This window comes from Lissotriton vulgaris, chromosome 11, assembly GCF_964263255.1.
Source record: "Lissotriton vulgaris chromosome 11, aLisVul1.2, whole genome shotgun sequence".
Classification (NCBI taxonomy): Eukaryota; Metazoa; Chordata; class Amphibia; order Caudata; family Salamandridae; genus Lissotriton; species Lissotriton vulgaris.
The window spans coordinates 401,792,692-401,804,824 of NC_141699.1; the positions used below are offsets into that span (position 1 = coordinate 401,792,692).

Sequence of the window (12,133 nt, forward strand, 5' to 3'; positions counted from 1 at the left end):
ATTCAGGCCCGCACCCCTTCTGTGTGACTAACTCCGTCGAGGTACAGGGCCGGGTGAAGGGACCCGGGTCCCCTTCATTCACAGGGCCTCTCTGCAGGGGCAAAGCAGACAGTGAGAAGGGCTGCTCCCTTTTCAACCATAGACTTCTGCACTGGGGGCAGGGGTGCAAGTGTGAAGGGGACGCCCACCCCTTCACCCACAGCGCCTCTCTTCTGAGACACAGCAGCCTTGCATCGCAGTGCTTTTCCATTGGGGCAGAGCGGAACATTCTGGATAAGTGGACATTGGAGCAGAACACTGTTGTGTTATAGAACTCGTCTGCAAGTAATTGCTGTCTGCTGAGCTCGTCCAGTAGGGTACAATAGGTCTCACATTTGCGAGAGATTAAGCTATTGGCAATGTAAATGACAATGTCATTTATTTATCTGTTTTCAAAACCAACACATAAATAAACATTTTGTCATTCACAATGCCAATAGCTCTAACTTTTGCAAAGGCGAAACCGTTGCATTGTAAATGCTTGTTGAACCTTGCCGCCATACAGGTGGAAAAAAGGGTACCATCCAAAGAGGTCCCTGGACAATAGGACAGGCTTTGGCAGACCACAGACTTTCCCTCCCTTTTTTCCAATGGTTGTTTTTGTGCATCATGAGTTAATAATAACGAGCCTCTTGTTTGAATAACCATTATTTTTTTATACTTTTTTCTTCTTCTCTTAGACCTTTTTTTCTGCCACTTTTGCAGAGCATGTTATTAATTTTTAACTCGACTCAAAGTTTATTCTGTGTTGTTTTTATGATGTAAATACCGCTTGCATGGTGGTAAGTCCACCCTTTTATGATTTTTTTTTAAATCGAATAAAGTATTATTATCTGGCCACACGCCAGCACCTGATTAGTTGAATCCAGAATAGGATACTGCTGTCAAAAGACATCTAAGCTTAGTGACAAAGAAATTATTTTTTTAATAAGGATCAACAGTACATTTTTACCAGGCAGTCAATTAAGTGCCTTCATACTGATAAGAGGACATGTGAAACTCAAAACTATTTAAAGAATATTCCCAGCCCAGATTTAAGAATATATCTGATTTAAAAGTGATTTGTTTGACATTGAAAGTACAGAATGCTAGCCATAGTTGGTTATATTTACATATATGCATATCAGTATGGACTTTTACATTTACTTTTGACATCCTAAAGCACGGAAGAGTCAGACTAAATGTCGAAGGCAACTTTTTTAACAAGTTGAAGATCAGGACAATTTAAATGCTTTTAAATGTTGACTTTGGCTCGAGGCTGATAAGTTTGTCTTCTGAGTTGCATCGGTTTTTAAATATTTTTAGATAGAGAACTGTGTTTTTAAACTTTTTGTAACGACTTCGATGCCTGTTGTCTGTGGCGCATATGGTTGAAAACCTATTTTTTCCTTGCAAAGGCTTTTAAGTAACTATACAATAAATACTGAGATGTTATGATTTAGAACTTCAGGTTCAGGCCTCTCCACTTAATGCAGGTTGGCTGCTTGGCTTTTTGCTCCACAGATGCTGACAAGGGCCTAATTATCTGTGACAATGATTAAACCTTTTCTGTAAATGAATACGTGGAGTGTTTGGATAATATTGTGGTAGAATACCTTGAGCTGTCAGAGGCTAGGTCGACCTAAGCTCTTTCCACAAAGCAGTTTCCAGCTGTTCTTTGTAAATCTTGTCCAAACCAGTGCAGTTGCAATACGTCTTTATTTCTTCCTGCACCATATACAGCGTATTTGGGCCTTTGAAGACTGCATTAAAGGGATTCCACTTGAACTACGTAGGAATAGCATAGTTCAGATGTCTGCTAAAGACAATGGAAAATAATACTTTATAAAACTTGTATCTAAGCAGTGTCAGATTTACCCACACAATCCTTGTGATCAGAAAAATACATTAGTGTTTATTTTGTTCAGATAATTATGAAAGTCTCTAGTCCCGTTAAAATTCAGATTTAAGTTAATTGTTTCTTGTTTACATATATGGGCCAGATGCATCAAAGGGGTTTGCCCATTCTGTGTCCAACGGAAAACGTGTTCATGCATATGGCCTAGTTTTTACAAATGCTATTACTCGGTTTTAAGCCAACACGTTTTGCAAAAAAAAATTGCTTTCTCAAGGCAGAAATAAATACAAAAACACACTGTTAAAGATACAATATGAACTATAAAAATGAACTTAATCAAATGGATTTTTCTTGTATCCTTGCGATCAGTTTAGATACCGAAATCTAATACTATAGTTGAGAACTGTCCGAAAGAGTATCTTAAGTCATATTTGCATACATTGATTATTAGTGTAATGACTCTGTAGCACAGACTATGCATTCTGAAGTATAAACACGGTTGTAAATATAAAATATATTTATTATTTCCAGGTATTGTTTGTAATTATGCTAGCGTATGTCATTGCCATTTTGTGATTTTAATATATTAGCAAACACATTACTAATGTTAATGTTCAATGAGCAACACTTCAAACTTTATAATGTGCTGGGTTCCTGGCAAATCAATACAAACAGCACTGCATTCAAGAGTTTGGCAGTTAGCAAGGTTTGCACTGTAGGATGTGTCTGTTTTGCCAAGACAAGTTGAATAGAAAGAAACATAATTAAACTTGCAAAGGAAGACAATGGCAGAACATGGGGTGGGGAAGTTATGGCCCGTGCTTGGATGGAGTCTAACGCTGGCGTTCACTGCTAGGTTAACAAGTAGTAGTAGTTCCACCACTTGATCGAATTAGCTGTAAGGGGAAAGTGTTGCATTGCTAAGTCTGCATGGATACCATCACAAGGCGACGTTTCACTTATGGAAGGTGGATATTGTCACCTTACTGAGCTTGGCTGCAGTGAAGCTAGAAGGTGGAGCCCTCTTGGTCATGATATATGTTAAGTGCTCAATGAGGGATTCCCATGTCGCCGCCAAGGGGAGTTATCTAATTCCTCTGTCCATTTCCCTCCGCAGTACTCATCCCTTCTCAGTACCCCAATTTGAGGAGAGTTTGAGACCAGGCAGCCAAACAGGGAGGGCTTTGTATTTTTAATGGTAAGTGATAGCTCTCTTTTCTAGGATTAGAGCCAGGTTACTGAAGCGTGTGACTGCTCAATCTTTTTTAGAGCACATGTAAATCCCCAGGGCTATTAGAGGGAAGTCTGCTGGAATTGGCTTGGCCAAGATTGAAGAGAGTGTGGCTAGGACAGAGCTTGTGTGTGAAGTAAGACATTTCTACAAAGTAAAGAGGGCAAGTCGGTGATGCTCAGGGAAAGTATTTATAAAGAGCAACGGAAGAGAGGTAGGCTCTATGCAGCAAATAGTATTGTACTAATTTGAACTTTGCTTTCTGGTGGTTGTGCGAGGGAATTCTAGAGGACGGTTGTTCCTTGTTGTGAAATATTCTTCCTGTATCAGCTTCCAATTGCCCCTCAGGGCAGTCAACGTCTGAGATGCAAGAGGTATGAGGGCCTTATAAATCCATGGCCGGGGTGCTAGCTTATGGCATGGCTGGGTTTCTGTTCCTCATATTTCTCCCTGTTGTTTTGGGTTGAGTGTTTGTAATTGCCTTACACTACACTTCAGGAATTTGTGTTGGACTGTGGAAGCCATATGTGGGTATGTCATTAGCTTTGCACATAGGTATCTGTTTAATACCTGATCAATTTGTACTATACAAAGTCACACTCTTCTGTTTTTACCTGTTGTGAGGGAGCCAACCTAGATATGGAATGCATGGTTGAAAATGTGTAATAATGATTTGGTGGCTTTTGATGGTTTGGGTTCCACTGTGGTGGAAGGAATGCTTTCCTTCCCACTAATTGCTGTGAAACCTTAGGATGTTTTCACCACTTAACAATTTGGGAGTGATTGGATGTACAAAAGGGAACTGGCGGAACAAGTGGGCCTAATGATGAAGATACTTGTCTATCAGGAAAAATGAATAGAAGGAAGAAAACAATAAAACAGATGCAAATTTATAGACTTGGCACTACTACTGGCCAAAAGGTCTTCCACCATACACTCACAGTTTGATAGAGTTTACATAGTTGAACAATAATTGACAAATGTTTTGAAATAGGCGGAAACTGAGAACAAGGTATTAAATGTGTTCCTGGAGAAAGGGGGAGTAGACAAGAGAACTATACAGAAGTGTGAAGAGTATATATTACAATTAAAAGGAAGAAACTACCTCCAAAGGCAATTCAAGAGTATGTGCCTTGCAAATGAAACCGGATTACTACAAAAGCATGGGTATACTTGAGACCCTAATGAGTAGCTCAATGATGAACCGGAGCTGTAAATAGATAAATTCCAAAAGCCTTCATATATAAAGAGGAAGGAAACATGTCAGCACCGATTTGTTCTATGCAAGAAGTCAGCTCATTAATTCTGATATGGCCTGAATACCTTAATAATTCACTGAGTGTATAAGTATAATTGAGAGAGAGAAAAACTCTGTTTTATTTAGACCTTAGTCTTTAAAACCAAATCGAATAAAATTCAGGATAATGTACATAATTAGTTATTAATAAAACAGCGTACAACTTTTGTTAAAATCTTTAAAAAGTATAAAACATACAAAACATTCTACTTAAAATCCGAATTATCTTAGACTTTTTAAAGTCAGGGCTGTTCGTTATCTTCATCAGTCCATCATTGCTATAAGGAGATTAAAAGGTATTAATACCCATTGGACTTATCCTGCCTGAGTTACTCTTCTTCATTTATTGTATACAGGGTAACTGGGGTTTCTCACTACACTTCTTTGAGCTTTCTCCTGACCATTTGATTAATTTCTTTCAGGTAATAACCCAAAGCTATAGCTATTTCTAGATATTCCATTCTTAGCACTAAATTGATTGCTTGGGCTCTCACTCTTGTGTTATATTTTATGAATATAGGTCGCAGAATCCGTTTTCTCACTTCAACATACCTGAGACAGTCAAGAAGAATGTGCATTATCTCACACTTAGACCCCATACCGCACTTGCAAAAACCATCTGGGTACATCATTTCTGCCGTGACTTTCTCCTCCACTCTCCAAGGGATAATGCCAATTCTCATTTTTAAAATATCCCACCTAAATCCATAATTCGGGAATGCTTCTAGGTATGGATATCCTATATCGGTTTCCCACACTTCTATCATGTTTTTTACCGATTTTTTGTTTCTTAAATAACCTAGGTCCTGTGACCTCGAGTACTCCCTTCCTTTTTGTCTTAGTGTCACTTTTGTAAAGACTGCTTCTAAGGGGTTTTGGGTCGTACCCACATCTAGGCAACAAATTGTCTTCTTTTTTGCCTCAGCTGCCCATCTTAGATGGCTATGTTGTATTTCCCCACTACACCATGTATGTGCCTTGCAAATGAAACCGGATTACTACAAAAGCATGGGTATACTTGAGACCCTAATGAGTAGCTCAATGATGAACCGGAGCTGTAAATAGATAAATTCCAAAAGCCTTGATATATAAAGAGGAAGGAAACATGTCAGCACCGATTTGTTCTATGCAAGAAGTCAGCTCATTAATTCTGATATGGCCTGAATACCTTAATAATTCACTGAGTGTATAAGTATAATTGAGGATATGAACCAGAGCTCAATAAGTAAATGAGAATAGATGTATATATGAGATGTTGCATACCCCTATACGTTGTTTACTGTTTTGTATGTAAAGATGAATGCATGGGACAGATGCTTTGGAAGGACATGCAAAAAGAGAAGGTGAAGTCATTAAAGTGATTATAGACTCTCACTGTGAAGCCTATGAGAAACTGGAATTGTATTAACTGTTTTTGAGTAAAGTTATAAAATAGTGTTTTTAAATAATGTTATTTTTGCCAAAGATCAATTAACTACTGTCTGTTGACTGTTGGCTATGTTCCTACTCTAGGAGGATAGCTCCACATTAGCTGGAACACATTCTTTGTTACAGTGACTGCATTTGTCAGTCTGGAGGACAAATCCCAGTTCTTGAGCGTGCTCTTGAGTTTGCCTTAGTCCACTCTATTTTCACTGTCTCGTGAATTAACTGTTTGGTGATTTGGAGTAGGTTCTAGTGTTTCAAGGTGTTATCTGAAATGTTGCTGACGTTTAAGATAGCATAAGATTTTTAGCCTTTGTTCAGCATCCGTATGTCACTGGGCATGACCTTAAAGTGGGGACAAACTTATATGTTTGCAAGATGAAGTGTCATGTTATATTGAGCGAGTGGAACATTTCTAACCCAAGTTTGATTTTTGCCATTCATTACGCGCTCTTTTCCACTAATCCTGGGCATAATATTGTTTCTAGGTTTCTGTGAGTTTTATGCAAAATATTACAAGGCTTTGGCATGATAACTGAATATTTAAATTATTGGTTAAAAGGGGGTTATTATATGTGTTGACATTGTTGCGGCATTCGTAGGTGTGCCTCACGTCGCTCTCTATTTGTATCTGGCATTTCTGTTGACTTTCCTCCTTATAAAAAGTGAAGCAACACGTAGTACAGCTCGTGCCTGTTAGAAGGAGTGGGGGAGTGGAACTAGCCCTCTGGCAGATGAAAAGAGTGATTATTTAAAGGTGGAACCCCGCAGGGCTTTTACTGTGGACATGTGCTCTGACTTCAGCATGGTGACCCATAGAGAGTTGTATTGGAGGCAACTAGGAGTGAATTACTGCTCTGGGGCCCAATGTGTACTTCTCCCAGCATGCACATCGCATCTGAGTGGAGCTGAGTGCAGGAGGAACGTGTACAGGGAATTAGCCCACGACTGCCCACAATGACTTTGGACCTGTGCAGGACACGTCAGCTATGGGAAACTTCAGGGGCCCAGTGTGGCTCAAACGAATCAACTCTGATAGAACACACTTGTTGACAATAGTTAAAATATCTTCATTTTAAGATAATGGGGAGTTAAGAGATGGTTGGGAGCCTAGTGTTTATAGGTGGGGAGAACAACTCAACTGGCATATGCATAATTTGACCAAGGGTTTGCATACGGGCTTCTGATGGTGCAGCGGGGCCAACTCTGATCACAGTTGAATTGAGATCAGCCATGGGGTTTTCAAAAGAGAAGTTTTCCTATGCACATAGTTTCCAATAATGGAGTGCAAATTATCTCAAATGACGAGCAGGAATTTGTGACCCACTTCAGGGTTAAGCATTTCTTTGGGCCACTCCCAGTTCAATACTCTTTTTGAATGGGTTACTCCAGAATTATGTTCATGGGGCTATTGCATATGCCTTAAGATCCCAAAGTAGTTAATGACTATGGTCCCAATTTAGAGTTTGAAGGACAGGGTATACTGTTATGCAAATGCAATGGAGTACACTTTTCACCATACATTCGATCGCCCTCCATCATTTAGAGAAAGACAGACATTGAGACTTTTGTTGAAGAAACCCCAGTTGGCTGTGTCAACAGAAAGCTTCCACCATTGGCCTGATGGAGTAGGAGCCATGGGAGGAAGTACAATGCAGTGCCCACCCTATTAAGAATGCATCATATAGTGTCTGTTTTTCTCTTGTATGTCACCGCTGGGGAAAATCTGGTGTTGAGGGTCAGAAAAAAAAAGAATGACCACCATATCCTGGGAGATATTTCCCAAGCTGTGGTGGTCATTGATATATATATATATATATATTTTTAAACATTTTTATTGTTTTGCAACAAGGAAAGAACACATAACAAGCATGTCACTATCATGCAGTGTCCCCGCGCCCCCCACCCCATATCCCTTCCATTTCCTTCAAGGTTCAATATCACAGTGTCATAGTTCAGATGTTCATCCATGGCAGTTCACCAAATCTTTTAGTCCCATGCCCTCGATTCCGAACAACATTCCCCCTCATGCCAATCCAGCGTATACATGGTCGAGTCTCCTTAGAGACCTCCATCTAGGCCATGGTATTATCTCCATTTACCCCACACTCTACGGAACTTCTTCGGGCACCCTCTCACTTTGTATGTGACCCTTTCGGTCGCCATGTAAATGTCCATACCCCTCATCCATTCCCCTATCTGAGGTGTATCTGGCGCCCCCCATTTCCTAGCTATGTCCCTTTTGGCCACTACCAGAGCTAACACTAAAAAGAAGAGCAGTGGACGAGCTAGGTCCACGTCATTGGTCATTCCCAGGAGGATGAGTTTCGGGTCTAATGGAATGTCTATCTCCAGTATCTCACCCAACTCAGCGGTGACCTCGCCCCAATAGGTCTGAATGTGCGGGCATAGCCATAGTATGTGTAAGAAACCTCCACTGTTGTGCCCACAGAGCAGGCAGCTAGGGTCTGGCACTCTCCCCATTTTATAGAGCCGCACTCTATCAAGGTACGCCCTGTGTAGGATCTTAAACTGTATTAGGCGGAGACGTGATTTAATTGCTACTTCCCTAGGGTGCATCAGTACAACACCCCAGTCTACATCATCCATCTCCCCTACTTCTTGTTCCCATGTGGCCCTAAGGCCCTCCAGTCTATTTGGTATATTACTCATAATAGTTTTGTATGTCAGGGATACGGCCTTTTCAGGGATCCTCTCCTGTAGCAGTCGACCCTCCAGTGGCGCGTATTAGGGAAGTGTCTCTTGTAATGCCCCCACCGCCCTCCATGCATGCCTCAGTTGTATGTATTTAAAAAACTGGGAGCGGTGTAGCCCAAAATCTGCCTGCAGGGAAGGAAACGACTTTAGCGTCCCGTTTTTGACTACATCACCCAGGGTAGAGATGCCAATGGCGTCCCAACCCCGAAACCCTCTCAGCTTGTCGAGTTCCCTCAGCCAGGAACAATCCCATAGCGGCGTCTGCTTCGTAGGTCTGTGGGCCCACCCAGTGGTTTTCGTAGCTGTCTTCCACGCCCCCAGTGTGATTTTAGTAGCTGGCAATAGTCTGGCCTGTCCCTTCCCTCCGTATATGTAGTGGAAACATGAATGTGCGCCCACGGTGTGTCTTTCTAGTGCATACGTGGGGTGTGCGGCAGGTGCATGTAGCCAGTCATTAATAGGGGTCAGATGTTCCGCCCAGTAGTAGGCTTCTAGGTCCGGGAGTGAAATCCTTCCATCATATTGGTGTCTCTGTAGAGTCGGCAGCGCCACTCTGGGGTGCTTTCCCAGCCATAAGTACGACCTCAGCTCCGCATGAACGTCTCGAAAGGTCTTGGTGGGCACCGGGAAGTATTCATTTTGAAAAGGGTATAGGAATCTCGGGAGCGAGACCATTTTGAACAAAGCAGCCCTTCCGAGAATCGTCAGGGGGATCAATTGCCATCTACAAGCGTTGGTTTTAAACTCACGTATAACCCGGTTAACATTGCGTTCGTACGAGGCGTCACCGTCTGTTGTGATAAATACCCCTAAATACTGAAATCCCTCTCCGGTCGTCTGTAAACTCTCTGGCAGCTGGGGCCATTCTTTCCGTCCTCGGGGGTCATAGAGTGTCGACTTGTGCCAGTTGATCTGGTACCCTGACTTAGTGCCGTGGCGGGCGGGAAACATCCTTAACAACGCGGGCATTACACCGCGCTGCTATTACGACGCTGCCTTTACAACGCAAGTCGTTACGACGACTTGCGCTGGAGGGCGCTATTGGATAGGGAATAGTTAATTTTCTATTCCAACACCTTCCCTACTGTAACGTGGACTGGAGTTGGAATAGAAAATTAAACTATTCCACTATCCAGCCCTTACAGCGCAAGTCGTTGTAATGACTTGCGTTGTAAAAACAGCGTTGTAACGGCACGCGGTGTAAAAGCCCGCGTTGTAATGCCGTACATCCGTGGCGGGCCAGTTCATCGAACAGCGCCGGTATCGTGCTTTCCGGTTGTGTGATATAAAGCAAAACGTCGTCAGCATATAGGGATAATTTCTCTTCCTGTATCTCTGCCTGCCCTACCCGAAACCCCCTAATCTTTTCGCTTTGTCTAACCGTGCAGGCCATCACCTCGATGGATAGGGCAAACAGCAGGGGCGACAGGGGGCAACCCTATCGGGTTCCCCGTTGCATAGGAAAGGTCCTCGACATTGCCCCGTTAACCCTGACTCGAGCACTAGGGCCAGTATAGAGTAAACTAATTTTGTGCCTGTATTTGGGTCCAAAGCCCGTGTGTTCTAATACTCCCTCCAAAAAGGGCCAATGGACAGCATCAAACGCCTTTTCTGCGTCCAAGGACAGGAACCAATGTGGCTTTGTTCTGCCTTCCACCTCACAGAGCCAATTATGCGTTCTTCGGAGATTGTACCTAGTCGCCCTCTCCGGGATGAACCCCGATTCGAGAATCGTCAGGGGGAGCGATTGCCATCTACAAGCGTCGGTTTTAAACTCACGTATAACCCGGTTAACATTGCGTTCGTACGAGGCGTCACCGTCTGTTGTGATAAATACCCCTAAATACTGAAATCCCTCTCCGGTCGTCTGTAAACTCTCTGGCAGCCGGGGCCATTCTTTCCGTCCTCGGGGGTCATAGAGTGCCGACTTGTGCCAGTTGATCTGGTACCCTGACTTAGTGCTGTAGCGGGCCAGTTCATCGAACAGCGCCATTATCATGCTTTCCGGTTGTGTGATATAAAGCAAAACGTCGTCAGCATATAAGGATAATTTCTCTTCCTGTATCTCTGCCTGCCCTACCCGAAACCCCCTAATATTTTCGCTTTGTCTAACCGCGCAGGCCATCACCTCGATGGATAGGGCAAACAGCAGGGGCGACAGGGGGCAACTTTGTCGGGTTCCTCGTTGTATAGGAAAGGTCCTCGACATTGCCCCATTAACCCTGACTCGAGCACTAGGGCCAGTATAGAGTAAACTCATTTTGCGCCTGTATTTGGGTCCAAAGCCCATGTGTTCTAATACTCCCTCCAAAAAGGGCCAATGGACAGCATCAAATGCCTTTTCTGCGTCCAAGGACAGGAACCAATGTGGCTCTGTTCTGCCTTCCACCTCACGGAGCCAATTATGCGTTCTTCGGAGATTATACCTAGTCGCCCTCTCCGGGATGAACCCCGTCTGGTCCTTATGGATCAGTTCCAGAATGACCTTTCTCATGCGAAGAGCCAATATTGTGGCATATATCTTCGCCTCCACATTCAGTAGGGAGATGAGATGGTAAGACGCGCAGTCCTCTGCCGGCTTCCCGGACTTGTGAATAGGAACAATCGTGGCCTGTCTAATGTCCAGTGGGAACTGTCCCTCCTCCTCAGCGCCCCGGAAGAGGCCCAGTAGGTGCCGAGTCAGAAGATCAGCCATCTTCTTGAAGAACTCCGCGGGGAAACCATTTGAGCCCAGAACTTTTACTGCACAGAGTTTAGTCAGGGCCACCCTAACTTCCTCCTCAGTGACGTCAGACTCCAGGTCCATTCGGTCAGCCTCCTCAAGTTTCGGGAGGGTAATGTTCGCCATATATTGCAGCGCCTCCTCCTTGGACCGTAGATCATGGGCCTCGTATAAGGTTTCATAACAGTCGTCAAATGCGTCGGCTATCTTATCGTCCGCGCTGACCCAGACGTCATGGCCAACCCTTATTCTTTCCACCCATCTGTCATCCCTCTCTTTCCTGCTAAGCCACGCCAGAAGCTTTCCAGATTCATCACCTACATCATAGATGCGGTGTAGGGTAGCCAACGCTTGTGTCTTAGCCTCCCCCGTCACTAATTGTCTATAATGGGGGTCATTGATATTTTCGGGAAAAAACTCCCACTATGGGAGTTTTTGTTTCATAAAAACAAAACATTTTGTTAACTTTGGTGAATGTCCATCAACACCAACAGCAGCCACTCACCAAACATTTTGCACATTGAAAGGGGAACTGTTGTGACTGTGATTCCTTTTAATGTACAGAGATGACTGTTGGGCCGGCAGTCATATATATATATTTGACCAATGGTAGTCCATCAGAATGGAAGAGGTATTTCCCTCCACCACCCTGATGGACAGAGTACAATCTGTCAAATACTAATTTTTTAGAAACACTCCACAAGGTTGTCGCAAATTTGGCCAATTTAAAACCTACCTTAACACTTCTGGGAGATTTTAATATGCACTTAGAGGATCCAGTTGGAACCCACGCAGGCAGACTCCTGCTGGACCTCTCAGCAATTACTCAACTTGTCCCTGACCCTACGCATGGAAAAGGTCATC

At 43.3% G+C, this 12,133-nt stretch overlaps 1 protein-coding gene across 1 annotated transcript in view; it reads left to right on the forward strand.

Moving 5' to 3' along the window:
* The window catches only part of GCK (glucokinase), a 461,673-nt gene that overhangs the window by 53,647 nt on the left and 395,893 nt on the right, over positions 1–12,133 (forward strand). The window lies entirely within an intron of this gene.